At 29.1% G+C, this 18,535-nt stretch overlaps 2 non-coding genes across 2 annotated transcripts; both read right to left on the bottom strand.

Annotated features, from left to right (window-relative positions):
• Positions 1–6,643: 6,643 nt before the first annotated feature.
• On the bottom strand, positions 6,644–6,804 carry LOC122268956 (U1 spliceosomal RNA). Its single transcript, XR_006224817.2, has one exon. It is a non-coding gene; the product is annotated as a U1 spliceosomal RNA (small nuclear RNA).
• A 5,458-nt stretch (positions 6,805–12,262) lies between these two features.
• On the bottom strand, positions 12,263–12,423 carry LOC122268955 (U1 spliceosomal RNA). The gene has a single exon (XR_006224816.1). It is a non-coding gene; the product is annotated as a U1 spliceosomal RNA (small nuclear RNA).
• Between the last annotated feature and the right edge of the window lie 6,112 nt (positions 12,424–18,535).

Here is an 18,535-nt window from a genome sequence, read left to right as displayed (position 1 = left end):
AATAAGTAACTATTTATCCTTTCCCTAATTATTATAAGTGAAAAAAGAAAAATAACTTAAGCATTCATTTTCGAACAACTATTTTAAATTTTACATTGAATCCTAGAAGGGTGCAGGATTTTTTAGAATGCAATGATTATTAAATATATTTTAAGCAAATGATGGAAGACTTATTTATTTTTGGTTGTTTGTGGTGGTAAAATTTTAATAATTTAAAAATAAAGGAAAAGAAGATTTATCTTAATTGTCAAATGGGTGCCTAGGTCACTTGCCACTCCCCTTCATGCTACTGTTAATTCTCAAACAAATGAAACAGAAAGCGATTTCTTGAGTACAAGAAAACTATTCTTATCTATGTTTTTATGTTACTTTCTGTTTTATTTGAAAAAAAAAATTATGTTCATAAACTTATTTATTACTTTGATAAGCTCTCAAAGTCTGTGCTATAAGTGTTGTATTCTGTGGCTTATGTATAAAAATGTGTATGTCTGGATATTCTCGTTGTAAAGTTTGACGTTTATTGATATGAAGTTAGATATTTACACCATATGATTGCAGCATTATTAAATTATTTATCACAATCAATATTATTATGTGTTAGTATATATTTTTATATTTCATGAAATTATGCATTTAGAATATTGATATTCTTGAACCTTCCCCTTAAAAAACAAAAATTAAATAGAATTTTGTTCTCAAATGCGAAGCATGTAGCTTTTTTTTTTATTTACTAATATTATGATACTATATGCCTTTTTCTATAAAAAAAATTAATCTATAAGTTTCTAAAAAAAGTTTCTTTTTAGTAATTTACCATTCGATTTTACAACATTTCAAAATTATTGGAAATTCATGACTGATAAATCTTTTATTAACTTTTTTGTGTAATACTAAAATTGTTGATTCACAAAGATACCAATCATTTGAAATTATCCATCATTTACAAATTATTTAAAATTCTTAATAATTTTTTTTAAAGTATATGACATTTTTAATTTATAACTTTTTTGGTAAAAATTGCTTTCTATTTTGCCATTTTCTCTTTGATGCTTTGTTTTTTCAATTTTATAATCAATACAATTGATTACTTTATGAATCAAAAATCTTCCATTTTGTAGTCTTTCACTGGTTATATTTTTGCAAATTTCAATTAAAGCAAGGAAAAAACATAAACTAATATGAAATATACCTAATCACTAATAAGGAAGGCAGGAGGATAACATTAAAACATGTCTGATTGTATTTTGAAACTTTAAAAGGTTTCTTATAATCATCTTTTAATCCCCTCTGTTTCTTCCAGCAATCAAAAAAGTTTTTATGTTTGCAATCCGCCTTCTTCAGTATTCATTAGACTATAACAACATCCCCGTTTTTCTTTGCTTAAAATTTTAATTTTTACCCCCTGATGTGCATACTCTTTTTACTTCAGTTTTAGCAAAGATTCTGAATTATATAATTAATTCTGAATTATATAATTAAAAAGGATGTATATTATATATTTCAAAAACTATGTATATTAAAAGCAGTAACTATGTAGCACCCTGTTTTTTTCCCAAACTTTTTGTTTAAAACAAAGGTAGCAATAATAAAAGCTTTTTGGGCATTATAAATTTTTTACTTTGATAATTTTGTATCCAAGAGAAAGATAAGTAATATTAACTGTTTTCAAGTGCAATAAGATATAAAACAATATCTTTTCTATAACAGCAGGCATAGACTTCGGCATATTTTATTACATGCTTGATCTTTCCCTTTAAAAGTTCTTCTGTAATTGTATGTATCTAACTAATGTTTTCTTGCATTCAGAACTGCTGTTACAGATTTTTTTTTTATTCTGTTTAAAAGTAACAGAAGAACAAAAGGAACAAATCATTATCCCACCTTGTCCATTCATTTTCAAAAAAGCATCAATTGTTTTTTTTTTTTTTTCCTTCTTTAAGGTAACAGTAAAACAAAAGTAGCAAATATTTTTTGCAAAGTGGTAAGCCCTAAAATTGGCATATTTCCATCACATAATTGTTCTTTCTTTTAATAAGTTCTTTATTATTAATATTCAGAACAACTGTAGCAGGTTCTTTTTTTCTCTTTTTACCTAAAGCTAACATAGGAACAAAAGTTACAAAACAATGTCTTCAAAGTGACAGACATTGTTCTCTCTCTTAACTAGTTTTCTTATATTATCTTAACTATTTCTATTCTCTTTCCTGGTTTTTACAATCAAAATAGCTGCAACAGAGTCTTTTTTTTTAATGCAAAACAGTTCATAAAGAACAAAAGTAACAAAACATCTTTTACAAAGCAACAGACTATTGCAAATTTTGTGGCATACTTATTCTTTCTCTTAATCAGTTCTTTTATATTATTATTTACATGCAGAACAGATTTTGAAACCAAGTAACATACTCTTGATTGATTCTTTCATTAGCAGGCTGTCATAATTGCTAACCAACAGAAATCAGAAGTCTTTTATAGATGATCATGCAAAACACACACAAGTACTCTATTCTTAGTTCAAGTACTTAAGTTATTAAGCATTGCACACAGTACTTTCGTATTTATTAAGGTTTTTCTTACTTTATGATTAAAAACTGCTTAAACATTAATGAAAGATATTTCAAACAAAATGAATAGATGTAAAATAAGCTGAAACGATTATACAATGAAATTCTAAATAACGATAATGCATTTAAAATCAATTTTGAAATAAGGTACAATTCAGTTATATATCCAAAATATTTTTTACAAAAAATACTTGCCTTTCAAGATTGATTGCATATCTTTTTATTTTTTTATTTAATTAACATACTGCTGAAACTAAAGTTTTACAAAAACGTCTTTGCCAAGCAGTGAATTCCTCATTGAGCAACATTTAGAAAATCTGATTTGTTCTGCATGAAAGAAATGATTAAAATTGACCTTTAAAGGGTTAAAATGTTGTTTTATTTGTGAATACTATGTTTGATAACTTCTCTGATAATTTTTAAACACATTTTTGTTTCACTGATTCAACTAAAGTACATGAATTGATGGTGCCAATTGTGTGTTTAAATGCGTAATTGTTAACATTTCATAGAATGTGTATAATTCATTAAAAAAAAACTATGTATTGAATTAGTTACTAATTTACAATAACTTATTATGTTTCTATTGTTGTATTGATGTGTAATAAATTCCTGAAGTTATTTCAATTTTAAATAAATTTTTTATATGTACCGTCCAATTCTTAAAAGCATTCTACATTAATAATACATGAAAAATAAACTATGTTAACTGTTTTCCACAGACAAAGTTATAAAACAGGTTATTTTAATTAAAAGTATTTTAACTCTTTGAAATTTATTTTTTGAGGTATGTTAAAGAGGAAATTTATTAATAAATTTTAGGCCCACTTTCTGGTGCATTAGAATTTTCAAATTTAACTCAAGATTGTAAACCTGATGACAATTTAGTAATTTTATATCTTTCGAATGTTTTAAATTTTCAACACAAATTCTGTTTGAGTTTTAAAATTTTAAGTGAGTGGAATAAGTAATTTTCAACTCAGAATACTATCAGGTTTTTAAAAAATCGTTTTGTTTACTGGGGATTCTATGTGAAGTGCCTTTTGCGCCAGTTTTTTCCTAAACGATGGATTGTTAAATTCTGCATTTTATTAATTCCTTTAACTAGATTTTTTTGCTTTCTTTTTTTTTTCAATGAGAAACTAGTTTTCATTCTATCGAAATATATTTAATTTTATTCGAAAAATAGAGATTTTTTAACATCAATGTTTTGTAAAAGAATCCTTCTTTAGAATGATGCCATACATACATATTCTACACGTGCACATCGAGTTATGTTGCCACTTAGGCTAAAAGTGGCAGTTTAAAAGTCAAGCATAATGTAAAATTGTGACAAAGTTTAATATGATGTTACTGGTCATATTTTAGAAATCTCGAAAATTACATTTACTGAGTATCAATATAATTTGCTGAAGTCATTCTTTATAATAATCTCAATCATAATCTGTAGAGTTGATCTGAAAAGATGAGTACAAATTCTATTGAGAAAAAATTTATTATATATAAGCTCCAAAATAAATGTATCCAAAAAAAGTCCTATGATAGATGAAAAGGAATTCTATTTTTCACAATAATAAAAATTAATGGGTATTTTCAGTGTTTTCAATGGAATTAAATTGCAAAATATGGTTTTCGCTGGATTTGTGTTAGTATGTGGTGTGTGTTACACATATGCAGTGGCACTCAGAAATGTGTGAATGCACAAGGAAAACTCTTCAATTAGATGTCCTTAAAAGAGTGCAATCACAGGATCAGACCAAAAATTAACAATTATATATAAATAAAAAAACTTTAGAAATATAATGATATATTTATATAGGTACCAGCCTGCATAGTTGTCAATCTATCTGCATTTTCCATTTTTTTTTTTTTCTTTTTAACATTTAAGGTGATATTAAAACTTTTTATACTCATAACTAGAATTTCTAAATTTAATTCAGAGTTATTTATTTTAGCTACTACATGCGTATAAATTACCTGATATATAAATTCATGATAAATCTACAATGCTGTTTTTAAACCCAAGCAAAATATAAAAGTATTTTTGCCAATAATTGATTTTTCTAATCTCATCAGCACCCTATCATTTGGAGGAATTCTCCAAAGGAACCGAAGTTTGCACGTATGAACTTATACAGCCGTTGAGAAAAGTTCTTGTTACTAATTGAATTTAAATATTTATGTTTTAACATATAAGGAACTTAAATTGTTAAATCTTTAACTGTTTTACCTACTTTGACAACTCAATAATTCAAACATGTGTATCTAACAGCACAAGTCTGTTGTGTGACCCCTCAAAAAGTTTGATTCGCTTAAAATTATTGCCAAATTGAAATTATAACATACTATAAACTTATAAAACTATCTGCATACTGTAACTGTTAACTTTTGAAATCTCACTCATGTACGTGTGAGCACCTCAAACATATATATTTTCATAATTAATTATTGTAATTATTATTTCGATCTCTTCTCAAATTGGCAAAACTATATAGCATGTGCGTACCTCTTCGATTTTATTAGTAAATTTAAAAATAATAGTAAATATATATATATATATAAATATATTACTGGATTCTTGAAAATATTTCAGTTAAGGTGTGTACCGTTTGTAACATTTCAGCCTCCTGGCAACAACCCGACTTATGTGTTAATGTATTTCATTAATCATACATTAAAATTAAATGGAAAATACAGCAATGTCTCAGTAGAGTTTCAACGCTTCATTAGATCTTACTGGTCAAAACATACAAAAAAAATCTATTTACGTCTTACAAACGTTTTTGATTTTTTTTTTTTTTTAAATTTTAAGAAAACTATGCTTATTTTTTTATGCGAGAATTTCTGTACAATGCTCTAAAGAAAGGACCACCCTAAATAACTTTTGATCTAATGATCGGATCTTCTCATTTTAGGACTTATTTTTAATGGTTCGAGGGGGTGACTTCAAATATACTAATTATTTAGTGCAGACGCGATATTTTAAGTAACGAAATCAGACACGAAAACATACTTTCTCTGAATAAACATACCTTTTTTTCGACGGATTCAGATTTCTGAACCCCAAAAGCCGCAGTCTGAGAAATATGGTCCTAATAGTTTGGTCTGGAGAACTGTCCAAAGTATTAACCCGCTAATGTTAATTTTATTTTTTGCCATATCTCAAGAACCTTTTAAACAAATAGAAAATTTTTTGCACACAATTATAAAATTCTTTATCCAAAGATAATTTCACGCAAAAAAAAAAAAAATTTCTAGGCATTTATTATTTTATTTAATAATAGGTGAAAAAAACTTTTAACATTAAGGTCTCACGTCATTTTAAAGCATCTCATTTAACACGGCAAAATACAAAATTGGTTGAAAAGTTCCTGAAATAGTTTTAAATAAACTACTTTTTCAAAATTCGATTTCTCAGGAACTATTCAAGCAATTTCGCTCAAATTTTGTATTTTATCGTGTAAAATTAGATACTTTAAAATTACGTAAAAAATTGCATGCCTTACTATTCAAATATTTTTTTCGACTATTATTAAATTAAACAATAAATATTTACTAACATTTAATTTTTTCATGGAACTATTTTTGAATAAAAAAACTTTATAATTGTGTGCAAAAGTTTTTAATTCGCTTAAAAAATTTCTCGAGATATGGCGAATTGCTCAAAATTAATAGTAGGCCATCAAATCTCTGGACCGCTCTCCTGACGAAACTATTGGGAATATATTTCCTAGATTGTGTCTACCCTCTATAAATAAGGAGTCAGAAATCCGAATCCATCGAAAAATGATGTTTATTCAGAGAAAGTGTCTGATTTCGTAACTTAAAATATTGTCTGCACTAAGTAATTAGCATCTCTCTCGAACCATTAAGATTGAGTCCTACAATATATAGATCCGAGCACTAAATCAAAAGCTATTCAGGTTTTTGGCACACTATACGTAAGAATATCATTAATATTTATATGAGCCCGAGTAACTCCTGTAAGGCTTAAGCAGAAGGTAGGTAGGCGTTACTTCAATATTGAACCTCAACAACACAACGAAGAGATATGTAAGAACATGGTTTTTTTTTTAATATTACAGGGACAGCGCGAACGCAGTCCCAACTACCAAAAATTATGCACCCCAAGCAATCACAATTTGTGAATGTGGCGAACGTCAACCCCTCGCAGTGCAATGAAAGGTCTCTGCTCGGGGGAGCCTCCTTGTTGATCAAGGCATCCCCAGTGCCAGGTAAGTATGATTATTTGGATTTCATAAAAAATTAGATAACAACTAACTTAATATATGACTGGTAGCTAAACATATCTTATATTTCAACATTCTAACATTACTTGGGAGGGAATTGCTCTGACCAAAGAAATCTAAGATAGTCCTATCCTGTTCATCAATTAACAATTGTAGAAAAGCTTTTTCACATTCAGGAATTATTCCTATCGTAAACTCGCAAAATTTTAATGTTAAAATTAAAAGATATGGGTTTAGATTTGGACCCGATAATAAGCTGTCTTTTAAGGAGTAGCAATTTTTTTCTTTAGCCGAAGCATCAAAAACTATCCATAACTTTGTAGTTTGTCTAAACACTGGATGGTGAAGAAAGTAATATATCATATTTGGAACTATCGATTTATCATTAACAGGTTCTATTATTCTTTCCGATAATTGTTCTCTTAAAACACTAGCATAACTTTCATGCAAAGAAGGATTTTTATTCAATGTTAAAACTAATTAACCTTCTTTTAGACAAATTAAAATTGTCAGAAATGTTTACATCATCTCTTAATAGTAATTTAACTACGTATCTGCCATCTTGAAACTTTATATTTTGCCCAAATCGTTTTTGTTTCTTGTTCTAAAGGTGTATTCTGAATTTTATCATTAATGCCTAAGATCTCAATATCCCGAAATTTCGGTAACTTAGGTAAATTTATAGCATCATAAGAATTATTTTCAACATTTAATTTCTCACAATTAAATTTTTCCTCACAATAACATAAATTTTCAATGATTGAGTCATTTTTTTAAAATTTGAATGAATGCTTCCTAATGTTTCGACATAAAACAAATCTTTAGTCAATTTCTTATGTACCCAGTGGGGAGTTATCAATAATAATCTGCGCTAATTAATACATCAATTGAATTTATTCCTTTCGAAAGACAGTAAGGGTAAATTGTTTAATTGTAAATTGTAAGGTATGTTGTTTAGTGATGAAAAACTAAACAACAAAACTTTGTGTTTTTCAATGGTGGGTAAAGAATCTTCAGATATTAGAATTATTGTCAAATAACAGGTGTAAATTTACAAGTAAAATTTTAAACAATGAAGTTTTTCCTGTGAGTAAACAATTTCAGCCTTTCAAAAAAAAAAAAAAATTCTCATTTAAATTTTTTTAACTAGAAATGTTTTTATTCCTATAACTCATTCTAAAATGCAATAAATTTTAAAAAAAAGAAACTCCCTATAAGTGCTCACAAATAATTACTGGCATTCAACAACACATGTTTGGTAATACTCTTTGTAAACATGATATTTTTTTAAAAATTAAGTTACTTCATAATTCAATTCTTTTATAGGCTTAAAGAAAAAATAACATTACACAATCAATACTAATTTATGGATGGTGTTATCTACACTAGGGCGCAATGCAAGCTCTTTACTGCCTATACTTCCAGGTCACTGTTTCCGATGTAATTTGAAGCATGGAGCTCCATGATTTGAAGCCATTCGGCTCGCAACGTGATCATTGTATTTTGCGACTCTCTTGAGTAGTGTTTCTTGTATAAGTGTATTTGTAACCTGATTTATAATTTGTGTTTAAAAAAAGAATCGTCATTTGACGACCCTTCATTTCAAAACGTAAGAATCGTTATAAAAAAAACACTTCTTACTTTATCAAAAATATACCAACTTCAAAAAATTTTATCCTAAATGATAACTTGTAAAATTAACTTAATCTCGCAACTCGAAGAATATGCTAACATCAAAGCATGTACGATTTGCAACAAGAACAAACAATAATTAACTAGTAAAAAGAGGGACTGTCAAAAAGGTGAGTTCTTTCTAAATCTAGCAACCATGTCACCTTTTTTCTATAAATGTCTAAAACAAAATACGTCAGTATTATTGCTATTATTATCCATTTATTTTTCTAAAGAAACACCCTTTTCTTTGCTGTAATTATACTGCAGAGATGCCAACTGCTCCGGACATGCGATAATAATTATAAAAACGGTAAATACACTACAAAGTAAATTTTGCAAATATTTGACTATTTTTGCTTGCTTTTTAAAAGGTAGAGCATGACAAAAATACCATGAAGTGGTGAATTATATAAGCCCACGAATTATTTAGAAAAAGTGGTGGATAAAAATCTACTAAATTGAATTTATTAAACTAAGAATCACAATTGATAAACTGCCACTTTAAAATATATATTTGCTGTCCGGAGCAAGTTGGCATCTCTGATACTGGAGTAAAAAAAAAATTTTAAAATTATCTTTTAGACATTAAAATAGAATAGTTTAAATTTGGAAAAGCGATAAAAAAAATCATCCCAAATTTGAAAATGTAAAAAAAATGTTTTGAGTGTATAGAACAGTAAGCAAAATGTTATTTTCATTTTAAAACTAATTCGTAATATTTTTCTCAATAAATTGATGCATGATGAACTGCTTTAATAACATGTAATTTAAGTAGAGTTTTACCAGTGGCGTTATGGCAGCCATGGCGAGAGCCACGGGCGCATTATTTGAAAAAGGCGCAAAATCAATCAACACCAACGTTTCTTTCTTTTTTTCAAAATATTTTGTTTGTTTTAAGTAAAAATAAAATTTTTAAAAAAATAAATATTGAAAAGAATCATTTAGAGAACTCTCCAGAATGCAGAATAAAAACTTCCAATGATTCTCAGATAAATCTTTATTTTTCCAGTACTACAAGCAAAAAGAAAAGATAAACATCTGTTCATATCACATTACCAGGATGTAAAAGGGCAATTATCTGGGGGGGGGGGAATAGAACATCTGCAGGCAGAGAATAGCTCTTTGGTGGTTGCAGAGGGCAGAGAAATGTGAAAACCTTAGGGTGTCTCTGTCTAATTTAGCCCAATTATCATACCCTAAAATGCTTGCAGATCTTAAATTTTATCAGGGGTGAAAATCAGTTTAAAAAGCGGTTTTCGAATTTGTTGAATATACAAATCGAACCCTCGCTGCAAATCCTTCCAAAAAGGGAGATTTTGCCACACATGGTGGGAATCACTGTCACAAAACATTTAAATAATAAAAATAGGAGGTACCTCCGCCTTTCTTGAACCAATGGTAAGACTTAACAATGAATACACCCCATCTATTCTTTTTTTTATGGAAAGAAAAAAGAAACAGTCATAAGTGTAATTCAAACGAAGTGCTACAAGGATTTTCTTATAATCAAGGATTAAATTGTAAGTAATCATTTCTTATTTATCATCGCACTCACTTCATCATAATCATTTCTTATTTATCATCAATTCATCATACTCACTTTATTAGTTCATGTTCTATTTTGTAGCGATCGATATATTTTCTAGCAATGCCAACTGCTCCACTTTCTTTAAAATATTTTATTGAGTGGTAGTTAAAAACGAAACCTTGCAGAATTTAAGATAATTCTGGTAAAATTTATAATTCTCACCTGGAACAAAATTATGTTTCACATGATTTTTTTTCAACTATTTGTTATTTACACGTAGGGGGGGGGAATGGTTTTACGTTAAATAAACAAAGAATCATACAATGAATATAACTTTTGCACTCAATAAAAAAAAATTTCTACACGGAGCAGAGCAAGTTTGCATCTCTGTATTTGCAGAGTGAGAGGGGCGTTTACTACATTATAATATTTTGTTTTTGTATACAACTATTTTTGTAAAGTAAAAAAAAAAACATTTAATATGCACAATGATATTTTGGTAACAAAAAGTGAACTTCGTGTAATTAAATGCTCGTTATTGTATTATTATTATTAAAAACAATGTCTTAATGGAAGAAAAAACTAATGTTAAAATTTGAAATGTTGGAAACATAATTTTGTAAGTGTCCTGAAAAATTATTGCAATAAGTAAATATTTTTATGTAAATTGCATAGCATTGGCTCAGTTAAGAGTGCCAACTAACGAGAAATAGATTTCTTTTCATTCATTAAAAGATAGGTTTTAGGTTTAAACACTTATATAAAAGTTCAATTTATTTATTTTTAATTAATTAATTTATTTTTTAATGTATTTATTTATTGAATGAATAGATCAAGGAACGTATCGTTAATTGTTCAAACTGATTTTTTTTTTTTTTTTTTTTTTTTTTTTGCTATTAAGTCACAGAAATATTATTCACACACAATTTTAATTTTAAATTAATAACTTAAGCTCTAGTTTAAATACTCATTTTGTTTACAAATTGAGAAAGAAAAAAAAAAGAGTTGTGTAATTTATCAAGACCTTACTTCGTATTTTTTTAATTTCAAACATCTCGGACGCAAAATTTTTTGATCTTTTACCTGCTATAGATCTATTTTGGTAGTTATAAATTATACTTGAAAAAACTGTTTTTAAAAGGGTTCATATAAGGTGTCCTTTATTTATATATTTGTCCATTATAATTAAAATAAAATGGAAACAAAATATCATTAAGGCTATAATATGTATTTTATAACTATCTATTAAAGCAGCACAATAACAACAATCATTTTTCTTCATTAATTAATTCCCTTTATTTTAAGAAAATAAGTAAAAAATAATAATAAACATATTATAGAAAAATTCGAGCTTGTTTATTTATGAAACATATGCATTTTTATAAAAATTAAAAAAGCCCTCTCTCCTCAAAATATTCAAAAGATTTATATTTCTCCTTTTTTTAAAAAGAACATATTAAAACTAATTAAAATTAATTAATTTTGGAACGATTTATTCGGATAATGGCTATGTCAAAAAAATATCGATGGTTAACCTTTATTTTATATATTAATTATTTGTTGCTTGTGATTTGTTGCATTTTAATGTAAAGGTTCTCGATTGGGTAAATTTTTAACCGCTTAAAATTTTAAACTTACTTATCATCCCAGACAATATTAAAATTTTAAAAAAATGCGTGTGTATCATTAAATGTTTAAACGAATAACCACTAAGGTAAAAATTTACTTTATTAATAATTCTGTATTTGTCGATCTATGTGTTTGGATTAAATTTGATCATAGGAATTTTAAACAATTTTTTCTGCAAACGTGCATTTCGTCTCCATCTTTTTTTTTTTATTTTCAACTAATTGCCGCTTGAGTGCAAAATTTAAGAAACGACATTTTTATTAACTACGGTTTAACGTAGTAATTTGGTAACATAACAGCCTACTTTGGTTATTCAGAAATCCAAATCCATCGAAAAATTATGTTTATTCAGAGAAAGTGTCTGATTTCGTAACTTAAAATATTGTCTGCACTCTCTCGAACCATTAAGATTGAGTCCTACAACATATAGATCCGAGCACTAAATCAAAAGCTATTCAGGTTTTTGGCACACTGTACGTAAGAATATCATTAATATTTATATGAGCCCGAGCAAATCCTGTAAGGTTTAAGCAGAAGGTAGGTAGGCGTTACTTCTATATTGAACCTCAACAACACAACGAAGAGATATGTAAAAACATGGTTTTTTTTTTTTAACCTAACAGGGACAGCGCGAACGCAGTCCCAACTACCAAAAATTATGCACCCCAAGCAATCACAATTTGTGAATGTGGCGAACGTCAACCCACCGAAGTGCAATGATGGGCCTCTGCTCGGGGGAGCCTCCTTGATGATCAAGGCATCCCCAGTGCCAGGTAAGTATGCTTATTGGTGAAGTGATGAAAAACTAAACAACAAAAATTTGTGTTTTTCAACGGTGGGTAAAGAATCTTTATTTAATTTTTAAAAAAAAGAAACTCCCTATAAGTGTTAAAAAATAATTACTGGCATTCAACAACACATGCTTGGTAATACTCTTTGTAAAGACGATATTTTTTTTAAATTAAGTTACTTCATAATTCAATTCTTTTACAGGTTTAAAGAAAAAATAACATTACACAATCAATACTAATTTATGGATGGTGTTTTCTACACTAGGGCGCAATGCATGCTCTTTACTGCCTATACTTCCGGGTCACTGTTTCCGGTGTAATTTAAAGCCATTCGGCTCGCAACGTGATCATTGTATTTTGCTTGACTCTCTTGAGTAGTATTTCTTGTATACGTGTATTTGTAACCTGATTTATAATTTGTGTTTAAAAAAAGAATCGTCAGTTGAAGACCTTTCATTTCAAAACGTAAGAATCGTTAAAAAAAAAAAAAAAACACTTCTTACTTTATCAAAAATATACGAACTTCAAAAAATTTTATCCTAAATGATAACTTGTAAAATGAACTTAATCTCGCTACTCGAAGAATATGCTAACATCAACGCATGCACGATTTTCAACAAGAACAAACAATAATTAACTAGTAAAAAGAGGGACTGTCAAAAAGGCGAGTTCTTTCTAAATATAGCAACCATGTCACCTTTTTTAACAATACATCTATAAATGTCTAAAACAAAATACGTCAGTGTCAGTATTATTGCAATTATTATCCATTTATTTTTCTAAAGAAACACCCTTTTCTTTGCTGTTATACTGGAATGAAAAAAAAAAGTTTTAAAATTATCTTTTAGAAATTAAAATAGAATAGTTTAAATTTGGAAAAGCGATTAAAAAAAATCATCACAAATTTGAAAATGAAAAAAAAAAATTTTTTGAGGGTATAGAACAGTAAGCAATATGTTATTTTCATTCTAAAACTAATTCGTAATATTTTTCTCAATAAATTGATGTATGATGAACTGCTTTAATAACATGTAATTTAATTAGAGTTTTAAGGGGAGATGTATTGGTCTATAAATTTGTATTTCGTTCTGGTCTAATATATATTGGTCTTTCGATAAAAAATAAAATTACTAATTCTAAAGTGTACTCGATATTTTAAAAAAATTTCACGTTTTTGCATATCCTCTAGAAGTCCCAATCTAGAAGTCTAGAACGCCTCCATATCGAAATCTTAAATGTCCACTGGGTGGGGGGGGAGGTGATAGCGTTCACGTTGTGAACCAACATATGTTCTGGATTCAAAGCTCTTCTGAAAAATACGACAGGGACAGCTAATTTTCTTTTGAAATAGGTTTGCCGATGACTTTATCAAAATGATTTAGAATTAGGAAAGTAACGCCTTTTCAAAATCAGGGCAGGGTCACTCATAGTTCTCACAGCTTTACTTACAAGGGAAACTAGGGAAGTGTGACTCGCCAATTTTGAAATAAACTAGTGGGATATATGCCTTATGAGGAATAATTTTAGGGGGCAATATTCGTTTCGGCCCATAGAAGGTCCTGTGAGAGATAAAAAATAATTCAATATATAGAAAAATCGGTATTTTATTACTTGAATGAAGACTATTAGTTATTGTAATTGTCTCATACTCCAATTAATTTTGTGGTACTTTCACGTACTATATAACGCATATTTACTGTCAAAATTGATTTCGAAAATTTTATATATCTGTAGTTTTTCAGAAAAACCTGTTAGGTTAATTTAAAAAAAAAAATTTACATCAAATTTTTTTAATTTTTTTCCAAAAAACTTTCCAAATTAATTGGAGTATGCAATTGCAAATCAATTCATTATTAATAATTAATTAACAATAAATTAATAATTAATTTATTTTCTGAATTATTTATTAATTAGCAAATTAATTAATTATCCAATTAATTACAAATTAATTGGATTAGGAGACAATTACAATAACTAATAGTCTGCATTGAAGTAATAAAATACCGATTTTTTAATATATTGAATTATTTTTTATTTCTCACAGGACCTTCTATGGGCCAAAGCGAATGTTAATTAATTTATTAATTAGCAAATTAATTCATTATCCAATTAATTACAAATTAATTAGATTATGAGACAATTACAATAACAAATAGTCTGCATTGAAGTAATAAAATACCGATTTTTCTATATATTGAATTACTTTTTATTTCTCACAGGACCTTCTACGGGCCGAAACGAATGTACGAATGTTGCCCCCTAAAATTAATCCTCATAAGGCATACATCCCACCAGTTTAGTTCAAAATTGGCAAGTCACACTTCCCTAGTTTCCCTTGTTAGGCCTGGACATAGTTATACCAGGAAAAGTAACGCCCTCTGCTTGCTTGCTCTTAATTGTTTACTAGCCGCGAAGTACCACCAAAGAATATTCTTTGGTATAACAACCAAGCTTCTTCATAGGAGATAATGCCCGTGGCGTGGGTGACCAGAATAAAATGGCAGTATACTGTTAGCAGGACAGGCGAAAGGGGGCGAGCATGCTTCGGGCGATCATAGTAAGCGGGGCGCCGAACAAGACCTACATTTAATGTTCTGTAAATTATTTATTTCCTCCTTTTTTAAAGTATTGTTTCTTTGTATTTATAGGGGTTTTTTTTAATATTCATAAGTTAACCCTTTTATGGTTATCTAAGTAAAAGTTTTACTAACGAAGAGTGTGCAGCAGAAAAACCATTTGTTTAACATTGAATAGAATAAGGTCCGTATTTTCCAGAAACTTTTTATTTTTTATTTTTAGTAGAGATTTATAGTTTAGGAAACCATCCAATAAACAAGTAAATATTCTCAAAAGGTGAAAGCAAGAGAAAAACGGGGGTGGGGAATAACCTTGGAGAATGATCATGCGCTCAAATTTTGTGCCAATTGAGTCAAACGCATTCTTAATATTAGCTGATATAAATCTTAATATTTTATGCAGAAAATACTTCCATTTCGTCTCAAATGTAATTTAAATTAATAATTTAAGTTTTTCACCTAACTCTCCGCAGATTATTTGAGAAATTAGGACTATTTAGAAACAAGACCAAAATGTTAACTTCCTTACTTAGTATATTTTAAGTTAACAGCACGGAAGATATGTTCACTTTTACAATATTCTACATATTTTGTTTTTTGATGTATGTTTAATAATTAATAAAAGATTTTTCTGGGAAACTAAAGTAAGACTTTTTTTCTCCTCTTAAAACATTTGTTAGAAGCGGGCTCGATAACTTCTTTATTCATCTGATTTATCTAAACATTTATTATTTTTGCATTTAGCGTTGCACGCAGGATTTTATTTATTTATTTTTATATATGGTTTTATATACCAATATTTGTCGGCGTAGAGAATATCTTATTTTCCCCAGAAGCTATTTGATGAGATGATGAGAAGAATAATTTAATATTTTAACATTACCATGACGCTCTTTTTTAATAATTTGTTTTATAAGAAGTCGTTTTTTAACGGTTATTTTTAAAATAATAAATTTCATAAACAATTCATTGCGAGTACGCTTGTCTCTTTGTCAGGAAAACTGTCACAATTTTAGATACAGCTAGTGAATGGAGTAAGAATGAGGAATGAAAAAATACCAATCAATAGATCAATGAATAGGTGAATTAATAAGAGTCAGTAATAAATAGCAGTGAACTTGTTTATGGACGAATCATTTGAAGGGCATTTTAGTGAACAGTTGAATGAATGAGTTTTTAAATGCATAAAAATATTTATAAAGCTATAAATTGCTTAACCCTTTCGTATTTCCCTAGAGCAGAGATGCCAACTGCTCTGGAATCGCCAAAATATTTAAAAAAAAACGGTAAATAACTACAAAGTAAATTTGCAAACATTTGACTATTTTTGCTTGCTTTTTAAAAGGAATCGTATAACATAAGTTTTCTTCTCTTTCTCTTTATTTAACTAAAACTGGGTGCCTGGGCCGCGCAGCGGCCCCTAACCCATTCATCATGAAGTATTTACAAGTTGAATTAAAAAACATTTTGAATTATGCAGCATTTAGGTAGCATTACAGAAGATCAAGCATATTTGCTTGATAAATTAAACATGATTTGATATTTAATATAAGTCATGATTTATGCAATAATCAGAAATTTTCGTGAATATAAAAAGCACAATTGATATTTAAGCATTAATTGGTATTAAATTCGATGCAATCATAGGTTGTGATTAAAATATGAATTAAATTAATATATAAACAATTACAATTGATATTTTAGCATTGAATGGAATTTAAATTTGATGCATTCATAAGTTGTGATAAATTATGAGTAAAATTAGAATATATGCAAATGCGATTGACAATTTAGCATTGAATAAAGTTAGAATTGTGTGATTTTAAGTTGTAAAACAAATATAACATGATATATGATAAATTTACAGAAGTTTTGTTTAATATTGGTGTCGTCATCTATCGGATACAGTTTGCAATTTAATTGAGCTGTTTTACTTTTTTCATTGAAGAAGAGTTTGATAATCTACATATTACTTTAATGCAAGAGTTCAGAATGAATAGTCCGGAATTGGGCATGACTATGACATTATGGAGCATTATCTCTAATGATTCTTTGCAGTAATTGGAGTACCTCTTCATTCTTTATGAGTTCTTGCAGTTCTTTTATTATTATGACAAGTCTGCGAGCCATACCGGCTGTTGTTGTGGAAATCGGACGAGAGCCCTTCCTAGTGGGACGGGCTATGCACCCAGTGTAGTTTGCGGTGTGGGATTCACTACAATTGCAACATTTTGGTGGAGTGTGTCTGTCCTTTCTGCATTCATGGGAGCGATGATTGCCAGCGCATTTCACACATCTTGAGGCAGCGTTGCATGATCTTTGAGTGTGGTGGAATGCTTGACAATTAAAACATTGAATTGGTCCACGACCCCCCCCCCCCTAAATCTCTCTATTCTGACTGGCAGTACCGTCTTTACGCATGGGCACACCCGGGCAGTGCCCGAGGGCCCCTAAGCACTAAGGGGGCCCTTGAGAATCTTACTTTTTATAAATTGTATTTTAAAAAAAACTAAGAATAAACAAAATTGCCGGATATATTTTTAAAAATAAATATATTCTAAGGTAAGGAGCCTATAGGTCTCGCCCACTTTTCTCTTAAACTGTATGACTTTATGAGTTGTAATGCCTGTTTTTGCCAGTTGATGGGAGATCTCATCTGTTTTGTATTCTGTTGATAGTCCACGGAGTAATACTTTAATATGTATGGTTGGATGTGCTTGTGCAGAGGTTATGGGTGTGTCTCTTTCTTCATTGGGAACTTCCATGGGTGGAGCTATGTCGGAGTTGACTATTGTTTCAGATAGTAGCAAGGAGGTGGCGGCATCTATTGGTGAAGAAGAGGTGCTTTCTGTAATCATGATTTGTGTATCCTCAATATTTTTGGCTTTGTTTTGCTTTTTCTTCTTCCTTTTTCGCTTTTTTGTAGGAGGCTCTGCATTATTTTTAGCTGTATTTTCTGTATCGGTTGTCATTTCGCTTTTCTGTTCTAAATTTTGGCCTGCATCTTGAGTTTCCATAAGTTGAGTTTTGAGTTGCGAGCAATCCTGGAGCTCTTTCGCTGTTGTTTCAATTTCTTCGTTGGTGATCCTTATCATTTCCATCCATTCTTCATATAACTTTCGTTCACCTGGACTCATGCTTTCCACATTTACCGTTGGTTCTCGTGAAGTCTTTTCGGTTTGGCATTTTCCGCCACGTGGATGATTTTGATATGTAGCCATATTGCGTGATTTGAATTCTGTGGATTCCTCATCCGTCGTAGAGTCACTGAGGTTTTGACGCCCGGTAGGCGTGCTTGTCTTTCCACCACGTCCGCAACGTCGAAGACTCATTTTGCAGTACTTTAAAAATTGAATTGAATAAACTTAAACTTAATTTTTGTACTTTACTTTAAACTACGAGCTTCAAACTTTGCCACGTCCAGACATAATTTCGAGAGAATTATTAAGAACTACTCACCAAAAGGATTAAACATCAATAACTCAAAACATCAAAATTTTTTCCTCGTCAGGAACATCAAATGGGC

The sequence above is a fragment of the Parasteatoda tepidariorum genome, chromosome 8, assembly GCF_982258835.1.
Source record: "Parasteatoda tepidariorum strain Cologne lab strain chromosome 8, Ptep-v5.0, whole genome shotgun sequence".
Taxonomy (NCBI): domain Eukaryota; kingdom Metazoa; phylum Arthropoda; class Arachnida; order Araneae; family Theridiidae; genus Parasteatoda; species Parasteatoda tepidariorum.
The sequence above is the reverse complement of the archived record's forward strand: the minus strand, read 5'-3'. Positions and strand labels throughout refer to the sequence as shown.